Genomic DNA, 15,378 nt, shown 5'->3' with positions numbered 1-15,378 from the left:
GTCACTATAAGAAATTTTTTTTTTGTGAGAGTCTCACTATGCCATCCTGGGTAAAGTGCAGTGGCATCATCTTGCCTCACTGCAACCTCAAACTCCTGGGCTGAAGCCATCCTCTTGGCTCAGCCTTCTGAGCAGCACCCGGGAGTACAGGTGTGGACCACAACACCAGGCTAATTTTTCTGTTTTTAGTAGAGACATGGTCTCACTCTTGCTCAGGCTGGTCTCCATCTCCTGAGCATAAGAAATCCTCTTGCCTCAGATTCCCAGAGTGCTAGGATTATAACCGTGAACCACTGTGCTTAGCCAGTAATGTTTTGTAGTTATATTTCAAGTAGGAAATTTTAGATGCATTAAATGTACAAATGTGGTCATATCAGTCACATTTGCAAACATTTTTCCAAATGTTGTTATTACAAAGAAAAAGAATAAATTGAAATCCTATTTGTAATTACCCTCCCTGTTAAGTTTCTTATATCCACCATATTTTTGATCCAGGATTGTTATTTATCAATAAAAGATTTATTATTCCTTGCCTGTCTAGCAAAGCACACTCCTTTGCCTGGAAACCTGGGATGGTGTCTTCAAATGTAAGAATTACAGATCCTTTTCTCTCCTGTCTATATTGCTCTGCTGATTTCCCTAAATCTCAAAAGTTTATACTTTTACTCTTTCTGGAAATTGAAAAACAAAAAAACAGACCAACCAAAAAAAAAAAAAAACAAAAACAAAACCAAAAACCACTCTTTCTCTGTCCCCCCTGGGGTCTTTTCTGATCAATGTCTGAACCTTCTTTTCTTCTGTTGTCTTAGTGATTCAGCATGTTTTAGGGGTGAGACAAAGCCAGGACGATAAGCACTAAAGCAATTTAAATTTTCCTGAACAATTCTCAGGCAGGAACCTAATACTATTTGTGAAATCAAATGTGTTAAGAAAATGAAGTGGATGTAGTTAAAATCAGAGACTCTAGCAAGGCACGGCGGCTCATGGCTGTAATCCTAGCACTTTGGGAGGCCAAAGTGGGAGGATGCTCAAGGTCAGGGGTTTGAAACGAGCCTGAGCAAGAGGGAGACCCTGTCTCTACTCAAAATAGAAGGAAATTAGCTGGTCAACTAAAAATATACAGAAAAATTAGCCAAGCATGGTGGTGCCTACCTGTAGTCGCAGCTAGTCGGGAGGCTGAGGCAGAAGGATCGCTTGTGCCCAGACATTTGAGGTTGTTGTGAGCTAGACTGATGCCACGGCACTCTAACCTGGGCAACAGAGTGAGACTCTGTCTCCACACACACACACACACACACACACACACACACACACACACACACATAAAATAAGAATACTCCATTATGTTTTGTGAGGCAGCTTTCTTACTCTTAATGTTCTTCCCTGTGCAATTTGTTAGGGTGTCCTTGTGGAAACAATAAGTGCTTTATTCTATATCAATACTCCTGCATATGGACAGCCAATCTTGAATTCACCATATTATGTCAGTGTTCTTTATTTAGCCTTTAATACGCAGAAAAATCTGCTTTTTAATCTAAAACATCAGGATGGGGAGCGCATCAGAGTGTAAATGATAAATGAGAATATTTTACAAAGAATAAATAACATGGTATTAGACAACAAGGACAAAAATATGGACTTGTTGCTTTTCTAACTTATTTAGATTTCACTTGCACATGAAATGCTGAAGATAGGTCTAATTTCATTAGACTTGAATTAATTAAGTGCTCCTACCACCCCCAAACAAACATCAATTTGCATTCTGACAACTGCTATCTATTGGGCACTTATTATATATCAAGTGCTGTTCTGTGGACTGCACATGTACTATTTTATTTGTATCAGCCTGGTAATATTATTATCCCTATTAAGTATGAGTAGTCTAAAAGCCAGAAAGGTTACATAACTAGCCCAAAGTGTGCACAGTTCTTAAGTGATAGATAGGCTCACGCATTGCATTAAACCTTATAGCCTGACCACAACTCCCACACTTTGAATCACTGCCTCACAATTTGAAATCCTGTCTGAAAATGCAAACCTGGGAATTATAAAACTCACCATTTATCAGTTCCTTGAAAATTCTGGTGATGTTAATTTCCCATTCCTTATGGGGAAAAGTCCTTTCAGGGTCTGGCCAAAATGGGAATGTTGTTTCTAACCCTTCCTTCTACATTTAAGAGAGACAGGAAGAGCATCTCTGGCAGACAGGTAGAGAATGTCTCCTATGGCTTATCAAGTGCTATATTTAACATAGACTCAGAAAAAAAAAATAAAGGAAAAAAAAGCATCAATAATTTCCTTCTTGATTTCCTACCACAATTTTAAAAAATTTCCCTGAGGGGTCATGACCCTATACAATTGCTTCCCAACTCCCCCAGGATTTGGGAATTTCCCATCTGTACGATTTTTCGAGACATGGTTTTATTATATGTGCTTTGACTTTCTCAAGTCTTTGCAAAACTTTTATGTTCCTGATCAATTAGAGAGTGTGTTTTCTTTTTTGTTTTTCAACATCTGCTTTCTCTTAAAAGATGTTTTCATTTTCCTTCATGTTCAGGAATAGAGTACTAGATGTGCTGCGATAGAAGGAATCGGGTCAGCCCACCTCAGAGACAATGCCAGCGAGCCCCACTAGCTCTAGGACTTCCGGTTTCTGTTGGATAGTCCCAAATGGGGCCTTCCCTTGCGACAAGCGACCTCTCTTGTGGGGGCATTCATTCTTCCAGTGACCAAACCCCTTGCAATTGGTGCACTGGTCTCTTCCCAGGGGTGCCTGTCCTCTGGTTCTCCCTTTTCGTGGAGGTCTGGGCTGCTTGGACAGGTCGGGTCTACCAAGGGCAGTAGCCAGGAGGGCTGCCTTTTTCTTCATCCTTTGATCTTTCTCCATCTGAGTGGTCTGGTCCTGGTTGAAGTACACCTTCTGGGCCACCTCCATTAACTGTGTGATGCTCATGTCTGCGAATCTTTTGAGTTTCTGCAGCTTCCTCCAGATGTTGGAGTTGGGTATGCCTCACTGAGGTGCTTGTAGAAGTCATTGGGTGACTCCTCTGGCTTCCGGGTAATTAGGAAAACCTTGCCATGTTGGTTGGCTTTTTGGCCCCTTTCTGTGCTCCTTGGAGAAGAGTCTTTCGGTTCTGCTCAAGTGCCGCTTGTCCTTCTGGTGCATTGCAATCCCACTCTGAGTTGGTCTCAGGCACCGCTCATGATGCCTATTGTCCCACATCCAGGGTGCCCACCAGCACCTGTTCCTGCAGCCACTTCCAATTTCCAGTCATGATCTGACGCTATTCTTCAGTACTAAAAGGGTCAGTAGTAGTTGTTGCCAATCTTCTCACGTGGGACAGTGAGTCTGGAAGGCAGATTCCAGGGGATCGATGAGGGCCTGCAGTTTCTCTGAGTAGGACAGGATACGGTGTTTCCAATTCAATACGTTGGTGGTGGATAAAGACTGATAATACAGGGCAGGTTGCCCCAGCTGTATGGTTCCATCATCCCAAACATACAATGGACCTTGCATTTCACACAGAGGCATCTGGAAGGCCAGGGTAAGGGGTTGGGCAGACCTCAACTGGCAGATGAATGGTGGAGATGCCGGCGGTGGAGCTGGTGCAGTCGGGGGTACCTGGGAGGGTGGCATGACTTGTGGGTTGTAAGGCAGTGGTGGATTCTTGACCAGGTCTCCTTGTTGTATTGGCTTTGCCTTGAGACCGCAGACCCTCTGAGCTCTAGAACCCTACTCTGTCCCTTGTCTAAGGGGACATAGTTTGGGCAATCTCCAACCATGAATCTATGTATAAGAATTGATCTAGGTGACCCGGAGTCCCAGTCACCACTCTCCATACTGAATGTATGAAATTTATCAGCATGCATCTTAGAACTGTTGGCTTGGATTTGGATCCTCCCATGTTTTAACTGGTTTAACCAGTGCTACCGCTCTCTATATCATCGACAGCAATCCTTTTCTGAACCTTGTCCCTGCCCAGACTCAGGTCCCTGCTCCGGCTCCTCCTCTTTCTCTTTCGTCACAAGACATACAAGGGGTAGGGGCTTCTTTCAGGTGTCTGCCTGGCTGCGTCCCTTGTGGGAACTTAGGCGCCTCTTGGCTAAGGCGTGCCCTTATCAAGCCTGGTCCGGTCACTCCCTGTCACGGGGCGTGAATCGCCTTTATGCCTTACAATGTCACCACAGAACTACAGGTTAGGACCCACTCAAACCCCATGGCCGAAGCCGTGGGGCCACAGACACAATGACTGCAAGCAGTCACTGAGATCCTTCCACTCACACATTCACAGAAAGGTTACACATTTCCTCCCCTGGGGGGTCCCTGTCCTTAGGAGGTGATCGGGCTCCTCCTCCATCTTACTGACAGGCCCATCCCTTAGGAGGTGATCAGGCTCCTCCTCTGTCTCACTGACAGGCCTATCTGGAGGAGGTCAAGCTCCTCTTCCGTCTCGCTGACAGGCCTACTTGTAGGAGGTGATTGGGCTCCTCTTCCATCTCGATGGTGGGCCTCGCTGATGGGCCTGTCTCTGGTGGATCCTGGGACCCTACCTTGTCCCACATCCTGGACTTGGTCTGACTGGTCCTTCACTCTGGAGTGTCCGAATGAGTCCAAGGCCCTGTGGCCAGCAGGAGCTCCTGAGGAGCGAGGATTTCCTGCAATTTGTGGTTCGGCACTTGCTTGTCTCCCCACAAATGGTGGTCCGTCGCCAGCTTGTCTCAGTAGTAGAGGAACCGCTGTCTGCTGTGCTCGTCCCGATCTGGGAACCAAAATGTTCCAGCAAGAGTACAGCAAGTGTAACAGCAAGTGTTAACAGGGACTGACCAGGGAAAGAACTGAGCAGCACACAGTGGGTCGGAGAATCAGCATTTATTCTGCTGGCAGAATTTATTCCTCTGGCATGCCTCAGAGGGGCATGCCAACAAATTCTGAGCACCACTTCCTTGTTCTTCTCCAGTTTTATACACTTGGTGGGATTCAAAAAGCATCTATTCAGCAACAAGCTTTAAGATGCAATCAGCAACGAGCTTTAACATTCAATCAGCAACAAGATTTAACAACCAATCAGCAGTGGGATTCAAAAAGTATCTAATCAACAGTGAGTTCAGCCATGGGGCCCAGGGGTGGGGGGTTTTCCCTGTCATCTTGACTATCAAATGGATGCTGTCTTTAGGATGAGTCAAACAGATAAGCGTTTTATATGCATGTTTGATAATTAATAGCGAGGAGGAGATAGTAACGTTATAATAATAGGAGGATTCAGAGCCAAAAGGAAACAAGAAATATTACTGTGAGAAAGACTCAGAGAGAGAAAAGGAATCAGGAGATAAGACAGAGAAAAGCACATATGTTAATAAAAAGATGAGCTAAAAAAACCATGGTAGGGATAAAGAGTAGTTTCTTCTAGTATTTCACTAAAATTTTTGTTTTATTCTCCTCCACTCATCTATTATATCTTCCTTCAGCCTCACAGAAGATGACATCGAAGGTCATGGAAAGCCAACATGGCATCATCAGTATCAAGGCATCCTGAATGTGTATAATCCGCATGCATCCCTAACCTTGTCCTGACCTTAAACTTGGCAAGTCTGGAGTCTGCAGGTATTGGATACTATATGTCTATGCCCCTCACTCTGTCTTCTTCTTCTATTAGAATAGCCCTGAGATATTTCTGCATCAAGTAGATGCTAGTGTAAGCTGGGGAATCGTGAAACATTAAAATCTTTTCAACACTGGGGGAATATGTCCTTGGAATTTCAGGTTCTCAGGAGACAGAACTAGATGACAACTGCTCTAAGCTGTCCTGGGTTGGAAGCAAGAGAGAAGAAATAGTTCAGCTGGGCTTGAAAACTTACCTTTTTTCTTGTTAAACAAAAAGAGATAACATCAGATAGAAAGTTCACAGTTTTTTCTTTTTCAGTTCTGGTTAACTTTGAAGATAATCATGTGCATTGTGTCTACAAGGTGTGAATTTTACATTAGACTTGTACGCTCTGCTGCAGAAACTATGGGGAGAGGAGATACTCCACAGACAGCCAATCTTTCCTTAACAGGCTCAAATTAGACTCTAAAACTGAGTCTAAAATACCAACAGAAAGTTTCTTATTTCTGTTTCAGGAACTTCCTAAAAAAATTCCACTATTCTGTATGGAAACATCTCTGAAAAACCAAACAGCTCCATTAATCCAAAATATTCTCTGGCAGAACACATGAATTAGACACGTATGTTTTCTCTGTCAAATATTTATAGAGATTTCATAAAAGTTCACAAAGGCCCAGCCTCGAGAGGGAGAAAGACCACAGACTCTCCCACCTAACACTGAAAGATTTGTTCAGTGAGTTAGTTATTTAGCTCAGTGAATCTAAGACCACAGCAAGCCAGGGGCCAATTAAACCCAGAAAGCTGTCAACAGGCAGAATCTGTTTTGAGAGCCTCTTCTCTTCCCTGTGCAAAGGGACACCTCCATGACAGTGACCACCTGCTCCCTCAAGCATGGCTTCAGAGTCACATTCAGGTGCAGCCTACTGAAAGATACCAAGAGCTTTCTTGTTTTGCCAAATCTTTTTGAATGGCCCAGATAAAGACTCATATAGATGTTAATACCAATACTCTTGAATTCTAAATCCATGATTTGTATTTCTATGACTTTAGGCAAGTTTCTTAACTTCTCTTCACATCCCAGTCTGGAAAACATTACCATTAAATATAATATTTAATAATAACACATAAATTATGATAATAATTAATAATACTAATGATATTGATAAAATACACTATAAATAAATAATGAAAGCAAGTAATAAAAATTTCTGTAGTTTCTATAATATTTTGAAATCAACAAGTCAGTAAAGGAAGGAAGGAGAAAGAGAGAAAGGTAATGCAAAGAAAATCATGTTTGTTTTAACGTCTTTTTATTTTAAATCTCCCTCTTAAGGTATAATTTACACAACAAACAATGCAGCATTTAAAAATGTCTGGTAGGTGTGTTTTGACAAATGTATACACTCATGTGAGTACTGGCCAGTTGGAAACCTGAGGCTAACAAACATTAACTACAGGAATGATTTATAAGATCTCTCTACATTTGAATGAGCTCTTCATTGATAATTATTCTAGTAGAATTATTTTCCCTTGGTAGACAAAGTCAAGAAAATTGCAATCACCAAAAAAAAATGAAAAGTAATCCTGTTTTAAAATCTGCCCTTTGCTCTCTGATGCCTCTGGCTTATACTACTCTGTAGGGGGATGTCAGCTCACTACATGAGCAGCTTGGTACTGGTTTCCTAGTAACCTGGTCTTTCATGTTCCCTTAGATTGTGCTTGAATAACAGATAACCACTGCTAACTCCTTTGTGGAATCTGCTCTCACTTCCTCTCCCACAGCTGGTTGGTAGAGGGTGGTTACCTGACCCAAGAGGAACTCATGTGTAAGGATGACGGGATCAATCATGTTGTTTCTCAAGAAATTAACTGAGTGACTCAAATTCTATAGTGGTTGGTAGTGGACCCACAGTAAATGATGGGAGTCATGTGGAACAGAAACACCTATAGTTGAGGTTCTGTGAATGCTCTGGTCTGTGCTCTATTCAGTCTTGGCTGTTTGTTTCCTCAGAGACACAAATATCAGTGTCCCAAACATAACCGTCTTTTCAACTGGCAAAGTTTGGGTAAATTTGTGTCCCTAATTTCTGAGATATCAGTCTTCCTTTGAAAAAGGATTTTCATTGCATGAAGTACATGACATGCAGTCTTATATTATTAGATTCCTAGTAAATATAAAATTCAACCCACTTTATTTTACATATGTGCATACTGGGCTGCAAACTCAGAGTTGATGAAAATCAGAGGGTGCAAACATCTTTTTCTGAGCCCCATTAAAGGTTTCTTATAACATTATGTTACCTCATTCTGTTCAGGTATATTCCTTAAATTTATTGTCCGAGAGTATTTTTTGACACTTTTACTCTTAAGCTTAACTTTATAAAAAGAGTTTATTATTTTATTATCCATCAGAAACGACCACTAATCTCTTCCATACTTTCTTCATGCCATTTTTTTACCTCCTTATTCCCGAAAGTATAAATCAGAGGATTGAACAAGGGAGTCAGGATGGTGTAAACTACTGTCACAGTTTTCTCAGAGGAGAAAGTAGATGGAGGTCGTGTGTATACAAATATGCACGGGACAAAGAAGAAAACCACAACAGTAATGTGAGATCCACAGGTAGACAGAGCTTTTCTCCACCCTTCGGAACTATACGTTCTCAGAGAGAACAAGATGACACCATAGGAAACGAGCAACAAGGAGAAGACTATGATGCAGAAAACCCCACTGTTGGCCACTGCCCAAAAGCCAAGGACGTGAGTGTCAGTGCAGGCAAGCTTCAGTAATGGATTCAAGTCACACAAGAAGTGATCAATGACATTGGGACCACAAAAGGGCAATGGGATAATAAATAGTATTTCTATCATGGAATGCAAGAAGCCGCCTGCCCAGGCTACTTTCATCATAATGCCACAAACCCTGCGGTTCATGATGGAAGAGTAATGCAAAGGCTTGCAAATGGCCACATACCGATCATAGGCCATGGCTGTGAGGACTATCGCCTCTGCCCCACTAAAGAAATGTTCAGCAAAAAGCTGCATCATGCAGCCTTCAAAGGACATGGTTTTCCTCTCATGGAGGGAGTCCACAATCATCTTTGGCTTCATGACAGAGGAGTAGCATGCATCTATGAAGGACAAGAAAGCCAGGAAGAAGTACATGGAGGATCCCAGTAGAGCGGGGATACTGAGAATGGTTACCAAAATTAGTGTGTTGCCCCAATGGTGGCAATATAGACAAACAAAAATACAACAAACACTATTTTTTGAACCTTTGGATTCTGTGAAATCCCCACGAGGACAAACTCAGTTACAAAGCTTTGGTTTTGCATGATTTCGAAGGAAAAGGTGAAACTTCCAACAGTGATCAGCATGTAGCATCTGCAGTCATGACAAAGAAAACTTTGCTTCAGTTCAATTTATAGTATTATAGTCATCAATGAGTTGGTGTATCCATATACAAAATTATCTTAACTATTTCTGTTGTCAATGAGAACACAAAATTAGAAATCGTTGAAGGTACTAATGAAAAGTCAGGTAGAATTTAGTTGGAGATAAATTATTGAATGCCTTAAAAGAGGCCATAGTTTCAATATGATGGAAAGAAAAAATCCACATGTGGTAGAGAAGAGAAATAGTTTTCATTTGAAGTGCCAGCTTTGACCTTTTACTAGTGATTTCTTGGAGTGAAATGTTGAGAAGCATTCTGAAGCTACCTCCGAGTTATGAGGAAAGAACTGTAATTTATTAGTGATGTTTGCCATTGGCAGGAATGGGAGCAGGGATGACCAGCATGACATCCTAATCTAGAGACTGCCTTATCTACAAATAGGAGAAGAAATAACATGCAGTTTAAAGGCCACTTGAAAATCATGGCTACTCCTCACATATGTCTTTGAAAATCTAAACTGTTTTGGGCATTTAAAGGAATTTATTCATTCTTTATAAAAGAGAATGATCTGTGGAAAATTCCTAGCTGTAAAGTTAATAAATAAATATTATGTACTAAACGTTGAGTTTATTTTTAATCTGTTTAAAATGAGAAGTTCATAAAAATAATTATGCCACTACCAGAGTATTGTCATGGTGACTAAGAGAAGTAAGGTGGGACTCAGGACCCACTGCCTAGAACACAGTCTGGGATAGTCATATTGTCCATGTTTGATTGGTGGGAAACTCATGGTTACAGAGACTAAATTCAAACAAACAACAGATGCTTGACCTGGGGTCTCAACACAGAACCTCTGGCTCCGCTGGATCAATAAGGAGAGGAGTGGGATTTTCCTTTTTCTGCAAAAATGTCAGAGCAGGGGTGACCATTCTACAAGCACTAATATGTACATATACACATAGGCAAGGAAAAGAAACAAGTTGCTTGTAAGTCATAGTCTTGAGGCTTTACTAATTATTTGCCAGTTATTTACACAATGTGGTCAGGTCTGGGCAGATATAACTACTAAGGATATACATGTTTCAAATTTACTTGATATTATCATAAAGCAGAGAGGTGTGTATATATTAACAGCTTACCTGCTCATTTCCCAGGATCACAATGTGGGTCAAAATTGAAAATGGGAAAATATTTCTTATGATAACATGCCCTTATCAATTGGAATTACTAGTAACTCAGTTACAAAGCCATCCACCTTACCCTCAGAAAGCTTTGGAATGAGTCATCCAGATAATTATCCAGTCATTGACTTCATTTTCCACAGGTAGACACAGCTTCTCAGGATGATTGTGTTATCATCTATACACATAACTGAAATGCGTTAGTCAAATAGCACATATATATGTCTGTGTGTTTACATTTGTATTAGTATACATATACATATTTTTTAAAGATAGTTGAATAAAATAAAAGTGGGGTTTTTTGTGAGGCTTACAAATAAGCTGAATTTTTATGAATGCCACTTAGAGTTAACAGAAAGAATCAAATATTAATAAAACTAACAAATACACATCTGGGTATGTTAATATCTGTCCTTTGACTCACTTTGAAACAACTACTTCCATTAGGTTTCCATGGTCATTCCTATTGGTGTCTGCACAAGGAAACCCATATGCAGTTATAAGTTGTTGGCAAAGAAACAAGATTTCGACCAAACCCTGTATAAGGTCATGGGATCAGTCAACACCCACTTGTTAGAAAGAAAAATTATGAATATATGTCCCAGGAGTGTTCAGCTTAGCCTAGCACTAAAGGAGGAAAGAGAATGAGGTGACATGAGTAAGAACATCAGCTCCAGACCCTCATAGACCTGGGTTCAAATTCAGGATCTTCTACTGGGGTGGACATGTTAGTGAAAATTCTCCAAATTCTCAAAACCTCAGCTGCCACTTCTCTAAGTGTGCATAAGAATGTCTATTGATAGAGTTCTTGTGAGAATCAGTTAAGACAACACACTCAAAAACACTGATGAAGTAACAAGCACAGAAGGTCATGATGAGTGGTGAGAACAAGCTCCCAGAGTCACTGACACTAAACAGAAGTTATAACATCTTCAGTCCTATTTCCTACTTTAGTATGATCAACACGGTTTTCACTCATCCTTTCTTTTAAGTTACAAATGTAATATATGTTGTTTGGTTATATATATTGTCAGTACTGAAATGATATTTTTAATATGTATACCGCTTTTGTGTTGTGGCAATGTGCACAGCTGGTGTTACAGCTCTTGACCGGGGAAAGAACCGAGTGGCACACAAAGAGTCGAAGAACAGCCTTTATTCAGCCAGCAGGCTCTTCACAGCTAGTGTTACAGCTCTCTTCCCATGTTCTGATCTTCTGACCCCCCTTCCTTGTTCTCTTCCTGCTTTTATACCCTTGGCAGGGCTCAAAAAGCGTCCAATCAACTACAAGCTTTAACATGCAATCAGCAAAAAGCTTTAACATCCAATCAGCAACAAGTTTTAACATCAAATCAGCAAGAATGGGGTTCAAAAATTACCCAATCAGGATCACGCTAGCCACCCGGGCTGGGAAGCAGGTGGCAGCACCTGGGCCTGGCAGCATTCAGCATTCCAGCATGTGGGGCTCCGGGGGCAGGGCCTGGCCCCAGCAGAGTGCCCTCCAACTGGCCCCACACAGCACTGGCCCACAGGGATGCGGAGCGGCCAGGAGGTAGTAAGTGGCCATGTCCCAGCGCCTGACATTTTCTGCATCATTTAAACACTCTTAGTTATTCCTGAATATATTATTGTGGCTCTCAAAGCCAGTGGCATCCATGTAAATTTCAGACAGCTTCATTGTATAAAACCTGATGTGTGCAGTGTACATGGTTTGGGGAACAGGCATGCTTGTTGCTCTGACTCAGGTGGGACAAAGGCAATACATGCAATCTAAACATTTGTACCCTTGTAATATGCTGAAATAAAAAAACAAAACAAAACAAAACTTTTCTGTTACTCTACAATTACTCCCCCCCAAAATGAATGAAAAATAGAAGCAATTGTTAAATTTGTGCCAGTAATTTGCTAGCAATCCCAGCTTCATCATGCACTAGCCATGTGTCATTGAACAAACCACCATGCCTCAGCTTCCTGTACTGTAAAATAGATAGTCACACAGTTCAAGCTGCCTGACCCATGAAAATAAAACAGTTATTATTAATGTGTTTCACAAAGTAGAAATCAAATATTGATGTCGGCATTATTTTTAAGCAGCATTTCCCTACAGACATAAAGAGATTTGGAAAATTGAATCAGCCAAAAGAATATGACATGTTTTTTACATCATGCTATTTTTCACTTATCCCCTGTTATGGTGGTGAGTGCAAGAAAAGACCACTGAGTCTGAATTAAATTGAATTTGCGAGGCTTTGTTAGCTGGCCAGGCTTTATTAGCTGCTTAGGGAAAATAAAGTGGATGTATTTATAATCAGAAGACTCTACTGTCTGACTAGACGCATGATTTCTTACCCTTAATGTCCTTCCCTGTGCCATTTGTTAGGCATCATGGAAAGAGTAAATGTTGTATTTCCCCCCCACACACCTTTTTTTAAAATTTCAGAGAATTATGTGGGTACAAATGTTTTGGTTACAGGACACTTGCACTTGAACTTTTATAGCAGCACAATTCACAATCTTAAAGATGTGGAAAGAACCCAAATGTTCAGCAATACGTGAGTGGATTAATAAAATATGCTATATGTATGCTATGCAGTTCTCTTCAGCCATATTAGCTGACTTTATTAGACTGTTCCTGTCTTTCCACCACCCACCCAATTATGTTTTGTGCAATGAAGCTATCTGAAATAGGAGTGGATGCTTGTGGCTCTGAGGGCCACAGGAATTTATTCGGGGATGATCACAGATGTTAAAAATGTTGTATATTTAAAAAAAGTCACTTCTTTGCTGAGATTGGTCATATAACATATATTATACTGGCAAATTAAAAGAATGAGTAAACGCCATGTTGATCATGGCAAAGCAGAACTTAGGAGTGAAGATGTTATCCTCTCTTCTCTGTGTCAATGGCTCTGGGAGCTTGTTCTCACCACTCATCATGACCTTCTGTGCTTGTTACTGCATCAGTGTTTTTGAGTGTGTTGCCTTATCTGATTTTCACATGAACCCTATCAATAGAGATTCTTCTTATGCCCACTTAGAGAAGTGGGAGCTGTGGCTTTGAGTATTTGAAGAATTTGAAGTAACATGTTCCTCCCCAGTAGAATATCCTGGATTTGAACTCAGGTCTATGTGAGTCTGGAGCTGATGTTCTTGCTCGATTCACTTCATTGTCTTTCCTCCTTTGGTCCTAGGGTAAGCTGTGTACTACTGGGTCATATGTTGATATTTTTTTGCTTTGCAATAAGTAGGTGTTCAATGGTTCAAAGACCTTAATATAATTTGTTTGAACTCTTGTTTTCCTGGCAACAAATTATAACTGGATATGGAGATCACAGTGCAGACACCAGTAGGAATGACCCTGGAAACATAATGGAAGTGGTTGTTTTAAAGCCAAAAGATAAATATTAATGCACACAATAGTGTATTTGTTAGTTATTTGTTAGTTTATTAACATTTGATTGTTTCTGTTAACTCTAAGTGGCATTTATAAAATCAGCTTATTTAGGCCGGGCGCTGTGGCTCACGCCTGTAATCCTAGCTCTTGGGAGGCCGAGGCGGGCGGATTGCTCAAGGTCAGGAGTTCAAAACCAGCCTGAGCAAGAGCGAGACCCCGTCTCTACTATAAATAGAAAGAAATTAATTGGCCAACTGATATATATATAAAAAATTAGCCGGGCATGGTGGCGCATGCCTGTAGTCCCAGCTACCCGGGAGGCTGAGGCAGAAGGATCACTCGAGCCCAGGAGTTTGAGGTTGCTGTGAGCTAGGCTGACGCCACGGCACTCACTCTAGCCTGGGCAACAAAGTGAGACTCTGTCTCAAAAAAAAAAAAAATAAATAAAAATAAAAAAAAAAAAAATAAAAAAAAAAAATAAAATCAGCTTATTTGTCAGTCTCCCAATAAATCCTATTTTTCCTTTTATTCAACTATTTTTTAACATACATATATGTATACATATAAAATGTTAACACATGAAGGCACATACATGTGCTATTTGATGGATGCATTTCAGTTATCCATATAGGTGAGGATACAATCATCCTGTGAAGCTGTGTCTACACGTGGAAAATGAAGTCAAAAGTTGGATAATATCTGGATGACCGATTCCTTCTGTGTGTAAGGTGGGTGGCTTTGTATCTGAGTTACTAGTAACTACAACTGATTAGGGCGTGTTGTCATAAGCAACATTTTCACATTTTCAAATGACCCTCACTGTAAGCCTGATGAGCAGGTAAGCTATTAATACATACTAATTTCTCTGCTTTACAATAATGCCAAATTAATTTGAAACATTTATATCCTTAGTAGTTATACTTGATCAGACCTGACCACATGGCGTAAATAATTGGCAAATAATTAATAAAGCCTCAAGAATCTGTCTTATAAGCACCTTACGTCTCTTCCTTGCCTATGTGGTGGCTGCTAGTTTGTACATGTAAGTGCTTGTAGAAAGGTCAACCCTGCTCTGAAGTTCTTTCTGAAAAGAAAAATCCCACTAGTTTCTCTGTGATCCAGTGAGTGCTGGAGCCAGGTCAAGCATCTGTTGTTTGCTTCAACTTAGCCTCTTCGAGCACAAGTTTCCCACCAATAAATCAGGGACAACAGGACAATGACAGACTGTGCTCTAGGCAGTGGGTCCTGTGCCCTACCTTACTTCACTTAATCACCATGTCGACACTCTGGTATTGGCATTATTATTTTTATAAACTTCTCTTTTTAAAGAACAGACAAAAAATAAACGCAACACATAGTGCGTACTATTCATGTATTAAGTTTACAGCTAGGAAATTTCCACTGATCATTCTTATATAAAGAATGACCAAATCCATTTAAAAGCCTAACACAGTTCAGACTTTCAAAGACTTAATTGAGGAGCAGCCATGATTCAAGTGGCCTTTAAAATGTATGCCATTTCTTCTTCTATGTGTATATAAGGCAGTCTCCAGGTTAGGGTGTCATGCTCACCTGCCCTAAACCCATTCCATGTCAACAATGGCAGGCATCACTAATGAATCACAGTTCTCCTTTCCTCATACCTCAGAGGTGGCTTCTGAGTGCTTCTCAACAATTTACTCCAGGAAGCCACCAATAAATGATCAAAGCTGGCACTTGAGATGAAAACTATTTCTCTTCTCTATCACATGTGGATGCTTTCCTTCCCCCTATTTGAAACTTGGCATTTTTAAGGCATTCAATAGTT

The sequence above is a fragment of the Microcebus murinus genome, chromosome 4 (assembly GCF_040939455.1).
Source record: "Microcebus murinus isolate Inina chromosome 4, M.murinus_Inina_mat1.0, whole genome shotgun sequence".
Lineage (NCBI taxonomy): Eukaryota > Metazoa > Chordata > Mammalia > Primates > Cheirogaleidae > Microcebus > Microcebus murinus.
This window is presented reverse-complemented; position numbering follows the sequence as displayed.